The sequence below is a fragment of the Armigeres subalbatus genome, chromosome 3 (genome assembly GCF_024139115.2).
Source record: "Armigeres subalbatus isolate Guangzhou_Male chromosome 3, GZ_Asu_2, whole genome shotgun sequence".
Classification (NCBI taxonomy): Eukaryota; Metazoa; Arthropoda; class Insecta; order Diptera; family Culicidae; genus Armigeres; species Armigeres subalbatus.
Window position 1 is genome coordinate 305,596,444 of NC_085141.1, and position 18,101 is coordinate 305,614,544.

Below are 18,101 nucleotides of genomic sequence, written 5' to 3' on the forward strand. Positions count from 1 at the left end.
TTGGAGGAACTTTTGGACGAAATCCTTGAGGAATCTTGGAAGAAATCCTGAAGGAACTTCCGGGCGGCATCCTGGAGGAACTTTCGGTTGAAATCCTGGAGGAACTTCTGGTATAATTCATGGAGGTACTTCCAAAGAAATATCTGGAGGTATATGTCCAGATGAACTTCATGATGAACTCGTGGAAAAAAAAACCTCCCATCTAAGGGAAAGTGGTTACCTCCAATACATTTTCCAAATCAATATCTTCCACATAACGTACATATTCACATATGAGTTTTCATAACATTGTAAATAAACCCAAGTAGTTGTTCTTTCGGAAAATGCACCAGTAATTTATTCTAAAATTCCTAGAAAAAAAAACCTTTGAAGATTACTACAGGAATTTCTTGGACGATTCCTGGATGGATTTCTTCAAAATATCTTCCAGAAATGAATCCAGTAATTCCTTCGAAAATACTTCCAGGAATTCTTTCGGAATATCCCTTAGACATAAAGTCAATACTTGCACTGCACATCGATTTTTTTCTTTAATTTCTTTCAAGACATCCGGAAATACCTGCTAGAATTCCTTCGGAAACTCCTTGGGCCATACTTTTAGAAATTATCCCAAGAATTTCTCAAAAAATTGTAGAATAAAATTCAAAGAAACTCCTGAGGATTTTCTAAACGAATTTGTAAGTGTTGGTTATGTTATGTGATGAGTGTTGCCGAGAAATTCATGAAAATGTAGTCTAATGCGTGAATTGTTTGTGAATGGCAGGTAAAACTCGTCTTTATGTGTAGGTTTTCCCAGTACTTCAGCAACTGCAGTAGAGTAAAGGCATGATTAGCCTCCACCACCCTATAAGACCGCATCCAACCACTCACCATAGCCCTCCAACCCAACACCAGAAGGCCAGAAGCACCTTCGTTAAAGGGGTGGCGTAATTGGATCGATACTATGAGACGACTATGGTGACTGACCTGGAAAAGAAGCCCATGATCCTGGGATGCGGTTACTTTTCCAAAGTATTTTGAAGCGAACGGATGTTTCAAAGTTACCAAAGTTGGAAGTTGAAGAGTAGAGAAGAAAGTGTGTGGAACAAAAGAAGACTCCATTGTTTTTGGGTTGAAAACCCCAACAAGAACGGCCGTCATTCCCTTGTTCCGTAATCGGCCTAATCCGACATTGTTTCTGCCGATAGTCGAATAGTCGATCGGCCTTCCTATTGGTCGAGTTGCCACGATGCAAGGAGCGAGGAAGATCCCAAGGCCAGCCCGGCGATACCACCGGTGAGCCCGCAGCGAACAGAGTTGGTCGCTGCCGGGTCGTCGGCCACAGAAGAAAGGATGGAAGAAGAGGGAGGAAAGAAATGGAGTGGTACAGTGCTCGCAAGGAAGATGGGCTCTAAAGACACACAGAAAAAAAAATAATGAAAAATAAACAGCGCGTAAAACTTGACATGCGGAAATTTACGCTATTCTACGCTGAAATGGCCCTCTTCCTAACAATATTTCTTACAACTTGTATGTAATATCGACGATTCACGTCAAATATTGTATACATTTAGGCTACTTCTCGTGTGGAAGTACGCTAATAATGACGTTCCATTTATGTGCATGATTTTCAGCGTAAATTTCAGCGGATTTTTCTATCTGTGCAGGTTAACTAGCAGAAGAAGACAGAAGTGAATAAAGTGTCGCAAAGTGAAGCTTTGTGGTTTTCCCTGCATTTGACTACGAGAGTTCACTGTTCGCGAGTTGCTTGAGGTGAACGTGCCGACCCTGAGGCCATTGGTTCAGGGAGTCTCAGCATAGAGCTAGGCATACTTATCCGATAATTACAAATTCCTGAAGGTTTTTTAAATTGAACTCCGGAACGAACTGAAGGTTTTTCTTCAAAAATTCTCCCAGTTCAACTCAATGGATCAGTGGTCCTACGCCCCAACAAGAAAAAAGATTTCCAGATGTATTTCCGAAGTTTTGTCCGAAGGATTTTTCAAAGAATTTTCTTTGAAAAATCCTTCGGACAAAACTTCGGAAATACATCTGAAAATCTTTTTTTTTTTTATGGGGCGTAGGACCACTGATCCATTGAGTTGAACTTTTGTGGTACATTGCTATTTGCTATAAACTCCGCCTCTTTGTAGGTTGATCACCATTTCTCAAGTAAACAACATATGACGCGTCTATCCCCAGTCCGGCAAAATTGAATTAATAAAACTCACTATCTTTCCAGGATTTGCGTTCTAAATTTCATTTGGTTGCATAAAGCCACTATTTAGAAATTTGGATCTACATATGTACAATGCATAACAACTGCAAAGCAGATGTTCCGAAGTTTCACGTTCCATGTTACAGAAACGACAGATATCATTCTGAACCTGGCCAATATTTTTCAAATGATATCTACTCAGGCAGTGTCCGGTTATTAGGCCAGTAAAGGTACAAAGAGCCCTCTTATCGAGCTTCAAAAGCTTGTTGATTATTGAAACATTGGGAATTTTAAATCTCTTAGTGATCCCAGGATTTCAATTCCATTTTTATGGTACAGTACAGAGCGTTAATGAATAAAGTTTCCAATGAATGATTAAGTTTGTTATGATTAAATCATTGAACTCTATGATTAAAGATTATGATTAATGATTTATTCATTTTTGACATTGACTAATGATTATGATTAACGATTAAATTATTTTTTGACAATGATTAACGAATATGATTAATGAATAAAACGTTTGAAGTATGATTAACGATTACCGATCGTGATTAAATGTTGACACAATATGTGTATGATTAATGATTAACGATCCATATGATTAATGATTAATGATTATGAATAATCAAATTAAATGATTTGCATAGTGATCAATAATCAAGTAACCTTTCTACCAAATTATGTTATTAAAGGTATAAAAATTGTATGATTATGATTAAAGATTAATGAATAAAAGCGATGTATGCAATGATTAAAATTGATGATTAATGAATAAACTTAAAACAATCATGAATATGATTAATGATTAATGATTAAATGCAAAAATATGTGATTAACGATTAGTGATTAATGATTGAATCGTATTTTTTGTATGATTATGATTAAAGAATAATGATTAAAAAACCCATTATTCATTAATCATGATTAAATCTATGATTAATCATTAAAGCTCTGGTACAGTATTATATACCACAGGAAGGTTCTGGGCCAATGAACTGTATGTTTGAACTTTGTTTCGCAAACTAGTCTGCCTTTTCATTATCTTCAATGCCACAGTGTCCCGGAACCCAGTATAGGTTTACGGAGTTCTCTTGGTTCACCTTTCGCAATGAAAGAATGCATTCCCAGACAAGTTTTGACGTACATTTAAAGCTACTCAATGCTTTGAGTGCCGCTTGACTATCAGAGAGAATACAAATATTTGCATATCTATAATCCCTTATAAGACAGACATTAGCACATTTCATTATAGCAAAGATCTCCGCTTGAAACACTGTTGGATAGTTTCCCATTACCACTGAGATCGCTACCCCAGGGCCGAAGATGCCTGCTCCAGTTTTTGTTCCAATTTTTGAGCCATCTGTAAAGAATTTTATGAAACCGTCACGAGCAGTGGGACCTCCGACTTCCTAATCCATACGTGATGGCTCACTGGAATGACATAGTTCTCCACAGGTTTCATCCAGTCTCCATTCATATTCATTACTGACCCATATTGGAAGTTTTGTGAAATACTCAAGTGGCCAAATAAGGCTCCTAGCTTGAATAATTTCAATCATTTGAGTTTATGCATATTCTTTTGTTCCAGAGGTGAGCCAGCCTAGGGCTGCAAGCCTCTTTAATAAAGAAATAAAAAAAAAAAAAAACATTTTCTTTTCCGCTTCTAACAGCACAAATTCTTGCAATGGTAGCATATTTAGAATTGCAATTAACGATTTTGAAGGAGTGCTACGCATCGCTCCCGTTATAGCGGTGGACACTAACCTTTCCGTTTTGGTCAGCTTCTTCTGTGCAGTAGCCTCTTTTGTTTATGGCCACCACACAAGAGCAGCATATGTCAGTTTTGGACGAATAATGGAAGTGTAGATCCAATAAATCATTTTTGGTCTCAGGCCCCATTTTTTCCAAATGATTTAGAACTTATCCAGAACGCACTGGTTGCCTTATCGATCGCATACTCAATTTGAGCATTCCAGTTCATTTTGGAATCCAGAATAACTCCCAGGTATTTGACCTGTACACTAAGTTGAATTTCTTGAATTTCCTCAAATCTATTAGACTAAATTTCCTTCTCAATCGTTTTTAAATTCCAGAAAATTTAAAGAACAAATTTTAAGAATTACTTCAGATTCAACCTCAGGAGTTCCTTCGGAATTCAAACTTCCTCCTCGGAAATTATTCGAATCATTCATTTTGAAATGTATTCACGAATTTTACAACATTCTACGGAAATACCTTCCGAAACTCCTTTAGAAATATCTACGGAAAATATTTTAGTAATTCTTTCGGATATTCCTTCGAAAATTTCTTTGGGGATTCGTTCTGGAATTCCTTTACAAATTCCTTCGGAAAATTATTAAGGTTTTTTTTCTAAATTAAAAAAGGACTTTAACAAAAAAAAAACAGGATTTTCTAAAAGTCCTCCAGAAATTCCTTCAGAACTTTCTCCAGCAAATCTTTCAGAACTTTCTGCAGTTTTCTCAGCAACTCTTTCAGAAATTTCTTTGGAAGTTCCCATGGAATTTTCTTCAGAATTTCCAGAATCTCTTTAAATTTTTCTGAGGACATTACTTTTGAATGTTTTTCGGTAATAACAGCGAAAAATCCTTCGAAGAATTCTTTAAATTTCTTGGGAATTCCTTTTTGAAATAGTTTGGAAATACCATTTGGAATTTCTTGGGAAATCCCTTTGGGAAATCTTTGACTATTTGGTGAAAATTCCATCAAAAATTCGTTCAAACATTCTGTCGGAAATTCCTTCAAGAAAATATTAAAATTTTATGAAGAATACATCCAATAGAATTGGCTTGTATGGTTTTATTGAAGAAAATAATTCCTAAAAGAAACTCTGAAAAAAATATCAAAGAAAGACCCGATGAAAGAATCCTACATTTCTCCAGACTTTTAACCAGGAACGGAAAAGTTCCCCTATTTAATGTTTTCATTGCGAGGACATAATCAAACTGAACAATTGAGTTATTGTTTAAGCTGAATGTAATTTATTGAAGGTTAATTTTGAATCATTTCAAGTATTTGTCCCGAATAACCAGTAATATTTTGTTTAAAATTATATTGCTGAAGTATTTCAGAGGAGAAGAAGAGGATTTCGTATTGTTCTAATCTGTATAAATAAAAATTAAATTGTCTGTGTTCGTATCGGCAAAACTCGAAAATGGTTGGATGGATTTTCTTTTCCCCTTCAGCAAATATGTTTATTATCATCTCCGACTGGTATATAGGGAGAAGTGACATGATGTAATGTAATGTGATGTAATGTGAAGTGAGAAGTACGATTTGAGTAATGAGACAAACCGAAGCAAGGGGTGCGAAGTGAGAGATAATAATTGGGAAATGAGAAGCGAGATGTTGGGTAATGAGAAATGAGTGGATATAAGATAAAAAGAAAAAGCAAGACGAAAAAAGGAAGAAGAGAAAAGAAAGAAGGAAAGAAACAAAATACAGTTACCTCTCGTTCTTCGTTCTTCACTTATCTTACTCTTACTACTCATTTCTCACTTCTCACTTATCACTTCTCATTCCTCATTTTACACTTCTCACTACTTATTTCTTACTTCTTCGCACATCTCGCTTCTAATCTCCTTCTTTTATTACTCACTTCTCACTTCTCACTATTAATTTCTCAATAATCACTTCGCACATCTCACCTTTCATTTCACACTTCTCACTTCTCAGTTTTCACTTCTCACTACTCATTTTTTAAATCTCACTTCTAACTTCTCATTTCGCATTTATCACTTTTCACAACTAACTTCTAACTTTTCACTTTTCACTTCTTACTACTACTTTGCATTTCGCATTTCTCAATTCTAACTTCTCATTCCTTATTCCTCACACTCGTCTACTCACTTCTCACATTTTATTTCGCACTTCTCATTTCTCACTTCTCACTTCTCATTCCTCATTTCTCACTTTTTATTTTTCACTTCTCAATTTTAGCTTCTCTATACTTACTTGCTCTTCTAACTTTTCACTTATAATTTCTCACTTTCCACTGCTCACTTCTCACTTTTCACTTCTTATTCAAATTTCTCACTTCTCACTTTTCACTTCTCACTTCTCATTTCTCACTTCTAACTTCTTATTTCTCACTTCTCACTTCTTATTTCTAATTTCTAGCTTATCACTTTTTACTTCTAACTTCTAACTATATCGCGCATGTGAACTGATTCTGACAACATCGAGTTAGCAAGGTGAAAATGCTTCGAGAAATTACTTCTACTGAGAGAATATCGAGTAAAAGAGATATCGACTTTTTACGGAGGGAACGCAATATGTTAGATTCGAGGGACTTTGAATTTCATCGAGTAAGGTAAAATATCGAGTTACAGAACATCGAGTTAGGTAGAGTTCACTGTAGTTTATTCTTGACTCGACTTAATGAATCTTGATAAGAAAATTATTTTTTAATTTTTTAATGGAACGTATTCACTTGTCATTCAGTTAGCCTTCAACGGCAACAGAACCGGCAACGAATAAAGGAAATTAAAGGAAATAAATAACTCTATGAAAGCCTTGATAAGGCCTACGGAGAGTGCCCAACACACGATGTAAAGATTGTCGCAGATCGGAAGAAAAAAGTTTCTTTCGCCCTGCCATTGGTACGGAAAGCCTTCATTCCGCTACCAACGATAATGGTCTGCGACTTGTGACCTTTGCTGCTGCTAGAGGTATGGCAATCAGCAGTACTTGCTTCGCACGTAAGAATATCCGCAAACACACCTGGCAACATGCGAGTGGAGACATTTGTTCACAGATAGACCACGTGCTGATCGACAGACGATATTCTCGGATGTTAGAGTTGTAAGGTCCTTCAGAGGCCCGAACATTGACTAGGATTACTACCTTGTAGTTGTAAAAATTCGGGAGCAACTTTCCAGCGACACGAAATCACGAAGCAACAGAACGATGCGATTCAATAGCCAACCCTTATCAGTTGAAGGACTTGCTGAACAGTACCACCAGAAACTGGACGAACGGATAGGAGATGCCACCGGATCTTGCTACGTTAACAGATTGTGGGAACATATCCACGAAGCTGTGACAACAACAGCGCAGGAAGTGTTAAGCACTGCACAGCGACGCCAACGAAATGGTTGGTTTGATGAGGAGTGCCAGCGAGTGACGGACGAGCAAAATGCTGCTTGGAGTCGAAAGCTAGTGGCTTGTACCCGTTCCAACAGAGAGCGGTGCAGTGTAACAAGCCCAGAAGAGAAACGAATCCACCGCAGAAAAAAAGGCAACACGAAGAGAGTGTGATAGCTGAAGCGCAGGAGAACATTGAGCATGAGCATGATTGACCGCCCACGGTTGCTACTCCGTTATTGCCAGGCCAGCTGTAATTACACAGAGAACCAACAGATGATGTTTGGGACTAACATCATCCTCAATGTGTAAAAACTGGTGACCCAATATAAAGCAATACCAGCGCCGGCCGTGTCCGAATGCAGGTCAATTAAGGGATGGGCAGGAAAATGTTGACGTGATACTCGCTTTGATGGAAGCCGACGAGTCATCTGCACTTCCACGAGAAATCACTGGGATGTTGGAAAATATGGGGTAGGGCATGTAGCGTGGTTCGTCTTGGTAAACGGCATGCTGTGTATAACGTGTAGTTTTACTATCGCGCACTAATTCGTTCAATTATTGACCGCACTAAGTAGAACAAAAATTCCGTGATCTCGAGACGGTTCTGTTTCAAACGAACACGTCCGATCGCGCACTTAATTATTTGAAGAACTTGCCGCACAAAGCAAAACAAAAATCTGTGGCCTCGAGACCGTTCTACTTTTTATAGTGAACACTATTTTTAAAACTCTTTCGCCTTCATGGTATCGCGACAAAAAAAACTAATACAATGCCGGCCCGATGGCTTCTACATACTGAGGATCGCGCTTCTACGACCGAACCGACGCATACTCAAGAACTGTATCAACTTTCATTTGTTATTTGGATTGTCCCACAATTAAGAGAAAATCTCGCACAATGTAAGTTTGCTAACTTTTGCATACCGAGAAACGCGTAACTTAAACCGAACCGACGCGCACTTTAACACGATCTTTCAAGCACTCTGTGTTGAATTGTGAGGATAAACAATCACTCAAAGGGATCGATTGTTCATTTGAATATGGACTTAAACGTCAACGCCATCGTTATTGCTTTAACGCGAGGATATGAAAAGCTTACTGTGAAGGGGCGACTATGTAATAAAGAAACCATTTTTCAAATTTTAAACTAAGCAAAAAAATCATCATCATTAAAACTAGGGCTTGTTAGATTATACTCGTCATCCATCCATCCCTTTTGGTGTCGTAATCCCTTAAGAATGTCTTGCTCCTGTTGTCTACCGTTAAACCCCATTCGTATGTCATCCTCTCGTGAATATGAAATAGGATTTGAATTAGTGATAAAGTAAGACAAAAAATACTGGAAAACATGTTTAACAGAAATACTCCGTTGTTGTTTGTTGTGTAGCATCCGTTTATAATGCATACCAGGTTGGATAATTAAGCTGTAATTGAATTTACGAATTTGTATAATTATAATCCATTTACTGAATTATTCGGGTTTGTCAGTATAATGGCGTTTTCCGTAGCTCTAAAAATTTAAAGGATTAATATCTATTAGTGTAACTACTACATGTCGGAATAAGTCTTCTTTGTAAACTGACATTATGTGCTCATTCCATAAGATTTCACTCTTACATTACTAACACTAAACATAGCAGTCGTAGAAGTAACAGTTTTTGACCTATCATCTCGAATTTATGTAATAATCATATCTATAAATGATTTATATTATATTGTCGTATTATTTCATTGATTGTTGTATGCTGTTGAATAAATGAAAAATATGTTGATGGAAATATATGAATCACAACTGATAACACGATGAGTATTATGAGAGAAGAGAATTGTATACCAAATAGAGTCAAATGTTCACTCAACATATTAAACTTTTACACGAAATGCTAGTTTCAGGTCTGAATCTATAAGGGTAGTCCAGGTAGAACCGGGAAAATCTTGTCCTAATTAGTGTATTATCTTGTAAGCCACTCAAACTTACAAACACTATAATCAACCGATTCTTCCATAAAACGATTATCCAGCTTAAACTCTTTTACTTGACATGTCTAGTGCAATGTGTCATAAAACATCTAAAATTGAAAAAGTATAATTTTATCACAGTATGAATGTTGGAATTGTACACACATTAAAATGGAAGTTAAATTTATTAAAGTTAACGAGAGACAATATTTCAAAATTCAATAAATTCAATATGAATATGACGATTTTAAAATTCTAATGTTTTGTTAAGTGAAATGTCTACAAAACGTGACATTTAAAAACAGTGATTACGCATTAAAAACTAAAAAATTGAAGATAATAATTGAAGGTTTTTTAGTAAGTGTGAACTTACCTTGTTGAAACTTCTGTAAATAATTGCCAGCCGTATACATACCACTTGTACAATCTTTTGGATGCGATCCGTTGGTAATCGGAAATGAAGTTGGCAAGTACAAACTCCAGCTTACTCCAGATGACGACCTGCTACCAAATGTTAATGGTCTCAGAAAATCCATCAGCTGCATTAATTGTCTGCCAGTTACTGATTCGGAGGTCTGTTCTTGATCAGGAGGCTGAAGAGGCCTTACCACAAAATACGTAGGATTTTCACTGCTGATATGATTTGTCCAACACTTATTCCAGTCCGTAAGTAGTGCGTATTGGAAAACAGGACAAGCTCGAATAAGAATGTTCGTGTAGAGCATCGAGCCGAACTCGAGAACATTGATAGAAACTATATGCGGAGGTTTTGCGCAACTGTCAATGGCGCGCGGCATAAGACTGCGCCAGTGCCCGCCATGTACAATGACCGAGAGGGGAAATTGCTGACAGACAAGACTATGGTGGCAGCCAGGTGGAAGGAGTACTTCGAAGATTTGTTGAACGGTAAAAATGAAAATGTATTAAGGAGCAGGATGGACATAGTCGGCGACGGTCAAGCTGTAGAATCACAAACGCTGGACGAGGTAAAAAAGCCTCTAAACGAGCTGAAAAACAGTAAAGCTGCTGGGAAGGACGAGATCCCGGTCGAGCTTTTCAAACACGGAAGTGAGCAGTTGCATCAATCAATCCACCACATTATCCATAAAATATGGGAGGATGCACAACTGCCTGCCGGCTGGTTGGATGGCCTCATATGCCCAATCTATAAGAAAGGGCACCGACTAGAGTGTGCCAATTACAGAGGGATCTCCCTTCTGAACTCAGCCTACAAAATTCTGTCGCGTATCCTGTTTAACAGACTGAGACCGCATGACGAGTCCTTCGTCGGCGAATACCAGGCAGGTTTCCGTGAGGGTCGATCAACGACGGATCTGATGTTTAGCCTGCGGATAATCTTTGATAAATACCGGGAGTACAACTTGCAGACTCACCATCTGTTCATTGATTTCAAAGCCGACAGATTATGGAGCCCTGCACACTTAAAATAAATCGCCGAATTCGGTAAAATTTTACCGAAATCTCAACAGCAGAACTGTTCGGTAAATAATTTAACTGATTTTCGGTGATTTTGACAGTTGAGCAATGGAAAAAATTACAAAAAAACTGTAAAATAAATTACCGAACAGTTCTGCTGTTGAGATTTCGGTAAAATTTACCGAACATGGTGAAATGAGTTAAGTGTGTGCAATATGACAAGACCGACAATTATGGAGCCCTACAATATGACAGGCATGGGTGTATCGACGCTGTAGCCAACCAGGTATCCAGGGTTTGTATTATTCTTACTATGGGATAGATAAAATACTAATCGTCTTTGGTTAAGATGGGGTGTTTTGCCCAGGCACAGGTTGAAATCCATTTTTTCACGACTTTCCAAAAAAGCTTTATTACGTAATCTCTGTAATATTTTTATATAACTGTGAATGCATTTGCGACTTTTTGGATTACCAAATATCACAAAGTTAGTATAGATAACTTATAGATATTGCCATTATAATGCCTTACCTCATTACTGGAAAAATCGACCAATTTTTTATAAAAATACACAAAGGCTGCAGATTTGATTTGCAACCGAGGGAGCTTTGAGAATGAGCTAAGAGATTGGTGCTGTATTTCTTTCTTTAGCAATGAGATGAATATATGTACGTTCAGTGAAATGGAAATAGGAAAAGTTCTCCTATTATAATATTTTGTAGAATATTAGAATACCCTCAGGTCGGGTTTCAGAACAAAACCTGCAAAAGCAGTCGTTTCCCATATACTCAAAATGTAACAAAAAAGTTAAAGTGAAACAAATGTCAACACAACAAACTCCAAAATATGAGCATAGCGTGAATCATTATAATTTGCCAATGGCTCACCGTCATGCATATTTAGTACCATTGTCGCGCCACATTTTCCGTGAACCACAAAAACCCAAAACATAAACTATGTAGGTATGTCGTATCCAACCATCGTCGAAAACAAAAAAAAAACATCGAACGATACTCACTCGGTAATCCACCACCCAGTCAATGAGTCATGAATCATTCTCTGTTTCTCTGGTTTGCACATTTTGCCCTTCCCCCATTTCACGAAGTACTGAAAGGCTATGGGTTCACTTTGGGTTTCCTTTTTTTTTTGGTACAAAAAGTTTTTAAGGTTTATTCAATCGACTGCAATCGATTTTTCAAACCATTCGGAAAGAAAAAGAACGACATGAAATTTAGAGAAATTCGGGACAAAATTTGCTTAGCTCAAAATTCTCGATAAGATCAATGTATCGAATCACAGAGGAAGCGGTGGTGGTGCCTTCGTTTATCGTAAGAAAAATAGCATTACCGATAGTGCGATAACTCGTTTTTTTTATTCTGTGCTTATTTCAATTAGAGGGTGTGCTTTGGATGAAGTGCCCATGCATTGGAATTCTGCCAGGAAAAATCATAAAGCGATTCCGCTGGCGACACGGACCCCCCAAAACAAAACAAACCAGAGCCGACCCCACGACGGGCAGGCAGTCAGTCGGTGCCCTCGGATAGTCCCAAAGTCAAGCCAAGATTGAAGCCGCTCAAATAATGCCGAAGGCAATAACCACATTTTACTTATTATTTATCGTACGTAGAAGTAAATGCGACCAGGAGGGTGCAAGTTGGACGAAATGCAAATTTTTCAATGGTCTTTGTTGCGTTTGGAAATTATGCGGCGATTGATGGTTTGGCCTGCGGGTTTTCAACTGAACTGAAATATTAGGGTGATTGCACCAGTATTGAACATAGTTTGTAATTTTGGGCGAGCTGCTACACCCCCGGAACTAATTATAAGGTATTCGCTAAATTTCATACAAAATGGTCACGTTTGAGAAACAAAATCTCGATTTCTAGCGATTAGATTGAGGACATATTCGGCATCCCCGCCTAAAATGACCTAAATTTTCAATTGATGGTGGTTTAAAGCTGGGATGCCAAATATTCCCTCAATCTAATCGCTAGAAATCGAGATTTTGGTCCTCAAACATGATCATTTTGTATGAAATTTAGCGAATATCTTACAATTATTTCCGGAGTGTATGTTTCTAATTTTGGCTGCGTTTTGATAAAATCATTTTAGAGTGACGATTCTCAAAAATATGATTCCATTCCGTGACGGGAATGACACACCTGCCAGCCATTTATATTCACTATGACTCACTTAATCGGGGTACTAAGTTCTGTTAAACTTTTTCTAGATTTTGTGCCTTAAAAAGCTTTTGGTAAAAAGGGTAATATTGATTCTTTTTCTGCCGATTCGAAATACATTTATCTCTATAAAGTATGTTTTAATAACTTTAACTTCTTCGATGTCCGTCGCCTTGTTTTGCGGATTTCTGAGAATCTGCGTCATCATCTGAATGATGTGTAGTTAGCACTTCATCGTTGACTAGTCTTTCTTACTTCCATAATTAGCAAACCCTTTCCACAGAAAAGAAAGCAAACGGGCCATCCCCGATGCAGACCACGTCATTCATGCTCATCATACAAACTTTCGGAAGAATGTGATGTGCAGTGTGCCCAATGACTGTAGAACAATCACCATTCTGCTATCGATGAAGAATCTCATTCAATTCAGAAATCAGTATTTGGAAACTGTCGCCGCTACTAAATACTTCCTTAACAATTACAGACTATTTTAGGGGTATTAGGATGGATTACTGATTGAATTTTAAACACTACTTAAAAGGTATGCTGGCGAAAATTCGGCGAGTGGCATGCGTGACACACATTTGATTGAAGCAGGAACAGACAGACCTCCTCCACCAGCACCAAGTGGACATGCGATAGTGAGTCGCGTCGCATTCGGTGAGCCATCGTCCACCAGTTTCGATTGCCAAAATGCGCTGGCAAGTGGCACGTTCGATCGTTAAAATGATGGATAGTCGTAAAACATATATTGCGAATAATCAAACGGAATTTTGTGACATCATATTTCGAATTCGACAGTTAATGACGGAATGGTGAGTAATAGATAAACGATGACGGAAGGCGCCGAAAGCGCAAGGTGATAGTTTGTCGATTCATTTCTTTTAGAGCGTTTCCACAACAAAGTTTTAAAGTCGATGCGCTTCTTTGGAGGTATTCAGCTCACTGATCAATCCCCCTAAAAGTGAGATGAAAAATTACTTTTTTTTCTACTTTACAACATGCAAGGTATATATGTTTTCGCGAGAGTTGTGGCAAAAGTTCTCCTGAAAAACTTTGTCGAAGACACCAAGTTCGTAATTTCATTACTTTCGGACAAGCTTTGAACATGTTCGACGTATAAGCATACAAGCGTATGGAGACGCATGGTGCATTGGTTCATCAACTCCTTCTGATGGAAGATTGATTTCTGCTTTGCATAGTAGGAAATGGCTTTTGATGAAACATCCCTTACATTCACTTACAATTCTACAGTTCAGGTATTAATTTGAAGTCAAGAATTACTTGAACTTTGTTATGCGTATGGGATTGACAGCCACAATTTGCCCGTTGTTAAGTTCTCCGGTGAATTTCTGGAAGAATTTTTAGGAAAATTTCTAGAGTTCCTGGACACTCTTTCGGAAGGATTTCCGGAGGAACATTCGCAGGAGTTTCCCGTGGAATTCTTGTAGGAGCTTCTGAAAGAAATGCTTCCGGTTGATGAGCAGCAACCGGAGGAATTGCTGGAAGAACTTCTGGTGAATTGCTGAAGGAGATTCCGAAGAAGTTCCTGAAAAAATGCAGAGAAACGTTTAGAGGAACCTGGAGTTCCTGAAGGAACTTTCAAAGGAATTCCTGAAAGAATTTGCAGGGGAACTTCCGTGGGAACTCCTAAAGGATCTTCCGGAGTAACTCCTGGAGGAACTCCCGAAGAACGTCTTGGAGGAACTTCCGGAGGAACTTCTGAAGGATATTCCGGAGAAACTTCTGAAGGATCTTTCGGAAGAACTCCTGGAGGAACTCCCAAAGAACATCCTGGAAGAACTCCTGAAGGATCTTCCGGAGAAGCTTCTGGAGGATCTTTCGGAGGAACTTCCGAAGAATCATGCGGAGGGCCTTCTGGAGGAACTCCCGGAGGAGCTCCTGAAGGAACTTTAGGAGGAACTCCTGGGGGAACTTCTAGAGGAGAAGGAACTCCCGGAGGAATTACTGGAGGAACTCCAGGATGAACTTCCGGAAGAACTCCTGAAGGAACTTCCGGATCAACTTCTGGAGAAACTTCCGGAGGAACTCCTGGAGGAACTTAAGAACGAACTACTGGAGGAACTTCCAGAGGAACTCCTGAAGGAACTTCCAGAGGAACTCCCGGAGAATCTTCCGTAGGAGCTCCTGGAGGAGATTCCGTAGGAGCTTCCGGAGGAGCTCCAGAAGGAGCTTCCGTAGGAGCTCCCGGAGGAGCTTCCATAGGAGCTCTCGGAGGAGCTTCCGTAGGAGCTCCCGGAGGAGCTTCAGTAGGAGCTCCTGGAGGAGATTCCGTAGGAGCTCCCGGAGGAGCTTCCGTAGGAGCTCCCGGAGGAGCTTCCGTAGGAGCTCCCGGAGGAGCTTCCATAGGAGCTCTCGGAGGAGCTTCCGTAGGATCTCTAGGAGGAGCTTCCGTAGGAGCTCTCGGAGGAGCTTCCGTAGGATCTCTAGGAGGAGCTTCCGTAGGAGCTTCCGTAGGAGCTCCCGGAGGAGCTACCGTAGGAGCTCCCGGAGGAGCTTCCGTAGGAGCTCCCGGAGGAGCTTCCGTAGGAGCTCCCGGAGGAGCTTCCGTAGGAGCTCCCGGAGGAGCTTCCGTAGGAGCTCCCGGAGGAGCTTCCGTAGGAGCTCCCGGAGGAGCTTCCGTAGGAGCTCCCGGAGGAGCTTCCGTAGGAGCTCCCGGAGGAGCTTCCGTAGGAGCTCCCGGAGGAGCTTCCGTAGGAGCTCCCGGAGGAGCTTCCGTAGGAGCTCCCGGAGGAGCTTCCGTAGGAGCTCCCGGAGGAGCTTCCGTAGGAGCTCTCGGAGGAGCTTCCGTAGGAGCTCCCGGAGGAGCTTCCGTAGGAGCTCTCGGAGGAGCTTCCGTAGGAGCTCTCGGAGGAGCTTCCCTAGGAGCTCCCGGAGGAGCTTCCGTAGGAGCTCCCGGAGGAACTCCCTGAGGAGCTCGTAGAGGAGCTTCCGGAGGAACTCGTGGAGGAACATTCGGAAGATGTGCTCCCGGAGGAGCTTCCGTAGGAGCTCCCGGAGGAACTCCCTGAGTAATTCGTGGAGGAGCTTCCGGAGGAACTCGGAAGATGTGCTGGAAAAACTTCCGGAAAAGCTGCTGGAGGAACTTCCAGAGGAACTCATAAAGGATTTTCAGAAGAAACTTCTGGAGGAACTGTAACCGTTTGGTTACAAATTGTTAATTTTTGTTTTGGTATATTGTTGTTTGTTTCGGAGTCTTCACGTTTCTCGTGTAATACCAGCAGAACTACCACAGAAGCGTTAGGGTTTGGTACCGCTGTAAAGACATGAGGATGCTTTCAAATATCCAACATGGCATCATGATTCTGCAAATGTCATGTTGGATGAAAAATGCAATAAAAATAAGCGGAAAATATGGAGGGAATTTGGTGTAAAAGAGTAGCCATAGCCAATCAGGCGTCCGTGTGCTGTGAAGTGGAAGTAAAGTGCAGTATTCCAAGTGAACCCCCCTTCTAGTGGAAGCTAGTGTGAGCTCCTGGGAAAAAGTGTACAGGTAATCCCCAATCCTGTACTATGGAACTTGGAATTAATTCCTTTGTGTCCTTTAGGACCTCTTTTCCTACGTTTCTTTACAAACTGCTTTCTGTCCAGCACACTGCAAAGGATTTTATCGTCTATCATCGGACAAATCCTCAGGCCGCGGGCCTTAATCGTAAAGGAGGATTTCCCCTCTCGGCCGTCCAAGGTGGCTAAGCCACGGCTGGCCGAACGCGCCTACGAGGGAAGACGCCTGGGATTGCCGGAGAGTCTCTTGTGTCCTGGTCTGGCCTCACTATTGCATATTGTCGATGTAGTTTCAGAACTTCTGGAAGAACTCCCGAAATAATTTCCGAAGGAACCGCTGAAGGAACTATCAGAGGATCAACTTCTGGAGAAACTTCCGGAGGAACTCCTGGAGGAACTTTCGGAGGAACTACAGGAGGAACTTTCGTGATAACTCCTGGAGGAACTTCCGGAGGAACTCCTGGAGGAACTACAGGAGGAACTTTCGTAATAACTCCTGGAGGAACTCTTAGAGGAACATCCGGATCAATTTAAGGAGCTTCCGGAGGAACTCCCGGAGGAGCTTCCGGAGGAACTCCCGGAGGAGCTTCCGGAGGAACTCCCGGAGGAGCTTCCGGAGGAACTCCCGGAGGAGCTTCCGGAGGAACTCCCGGAGGAGCTTCGGGAGGAAGTTCCGGAGGAGCTTCCGGAGGAACTGCTGGAGGAGCTTCCGGGGGAACTGCTGGAGGAGCTTCCGGAGGAACTGCTGGAGGAGCTTCCGGAGGAACTCCTGGAAGAGCTTCCGGAGGAACTCCCGGAAGAGCTTCCGGAGGAACTCCCGGAGGAGCTTCCGGAGGAACTCCCGGAGGAACTCCCGGAGGAGCTTCCGGAGGAACTCCCGGAGGAGCTTCCGGAGGAACTCCCGGAGGAGCTTCCGGAGGAACTCCCGGAGGAGCTTCCGGAGGAACTCCCGGAGGAGCTTCCGGAGGAACTCCTGAGGAGCTTCCAGGAGGAACTCCCGGAGGAGCTTCGGAGGAACTCCCGGAGGAGCTTCAGGAGGAACTCCCGGAGGAGCTTCCAGGAGGAACTCCGGAGGAGCTTCGGAGGAACTCCCGGAGGAGCTTCAGGAGGAACTCCCGGAGGAGCTTCCGGAGGAACTCCCGGAGGAGCTTCATGTGAACTCACGCAGGAGCTTCCGGAGGAACTCCCGGAGGAGCTTCCGGAGGAACTCCCGGAGGAGCTTCCGGAGGAACTCCCGGAGGAGCTTCCGGAGGAACTCCCGGAGGAGCTTCCGGAGGAGCTTCCGGAGGAACTCCCGGAGGAGCTTCCGGAGGAACTCCCGGAGGAGCTTCCGGAGGAACTCCCGGAGGAGCTTCCGGAGGAACTCCCGGAGGAGCTTCCGGAGGAACTCCCGGAGGAGCTTCCGGAGGAACTCCCGGAGGAGCTTCCGGAGGAACTCCCGGAGGAACTCCCGGAGGAGCTTCCGGAGGAACTCCCGGAGGAGCTTCCGGAGGAACTCCCGGAGGAGCTTCCGGAGGAACTTCCGGAGGTGCTTCCGGAGGAACTTCCGGAGGAACTCACGGAGGAACTTCCGGAGGAACTCACGGAGGAGCTTCCGGAGGAACTCCCGGAGGAGCTTCCGGAGGAACTCCCGGAGGAGCTTCCGGAGGAACTCCCGGAGGAGCTTCCGGAGGAACTCCCGGTGGAGCTTCCGGA

The 18,101-nt window shown here is 41.7% G+C and overlaps 1 protein-coding gene across 4 annotated transcripts in view; it reads left to right on the top strand.

Annotated features, from left to right (window-relative positions):
* The window catches only part of LOC134225108 (igLON family member 5-like), a 379,522-nt gene that overhangs the window by 166,884 nt on the left and 194,537 nt on the right, over positions 1-18,101 (top strand). The gene's annotated exons all lie outside the window — the stretch shown is intronic.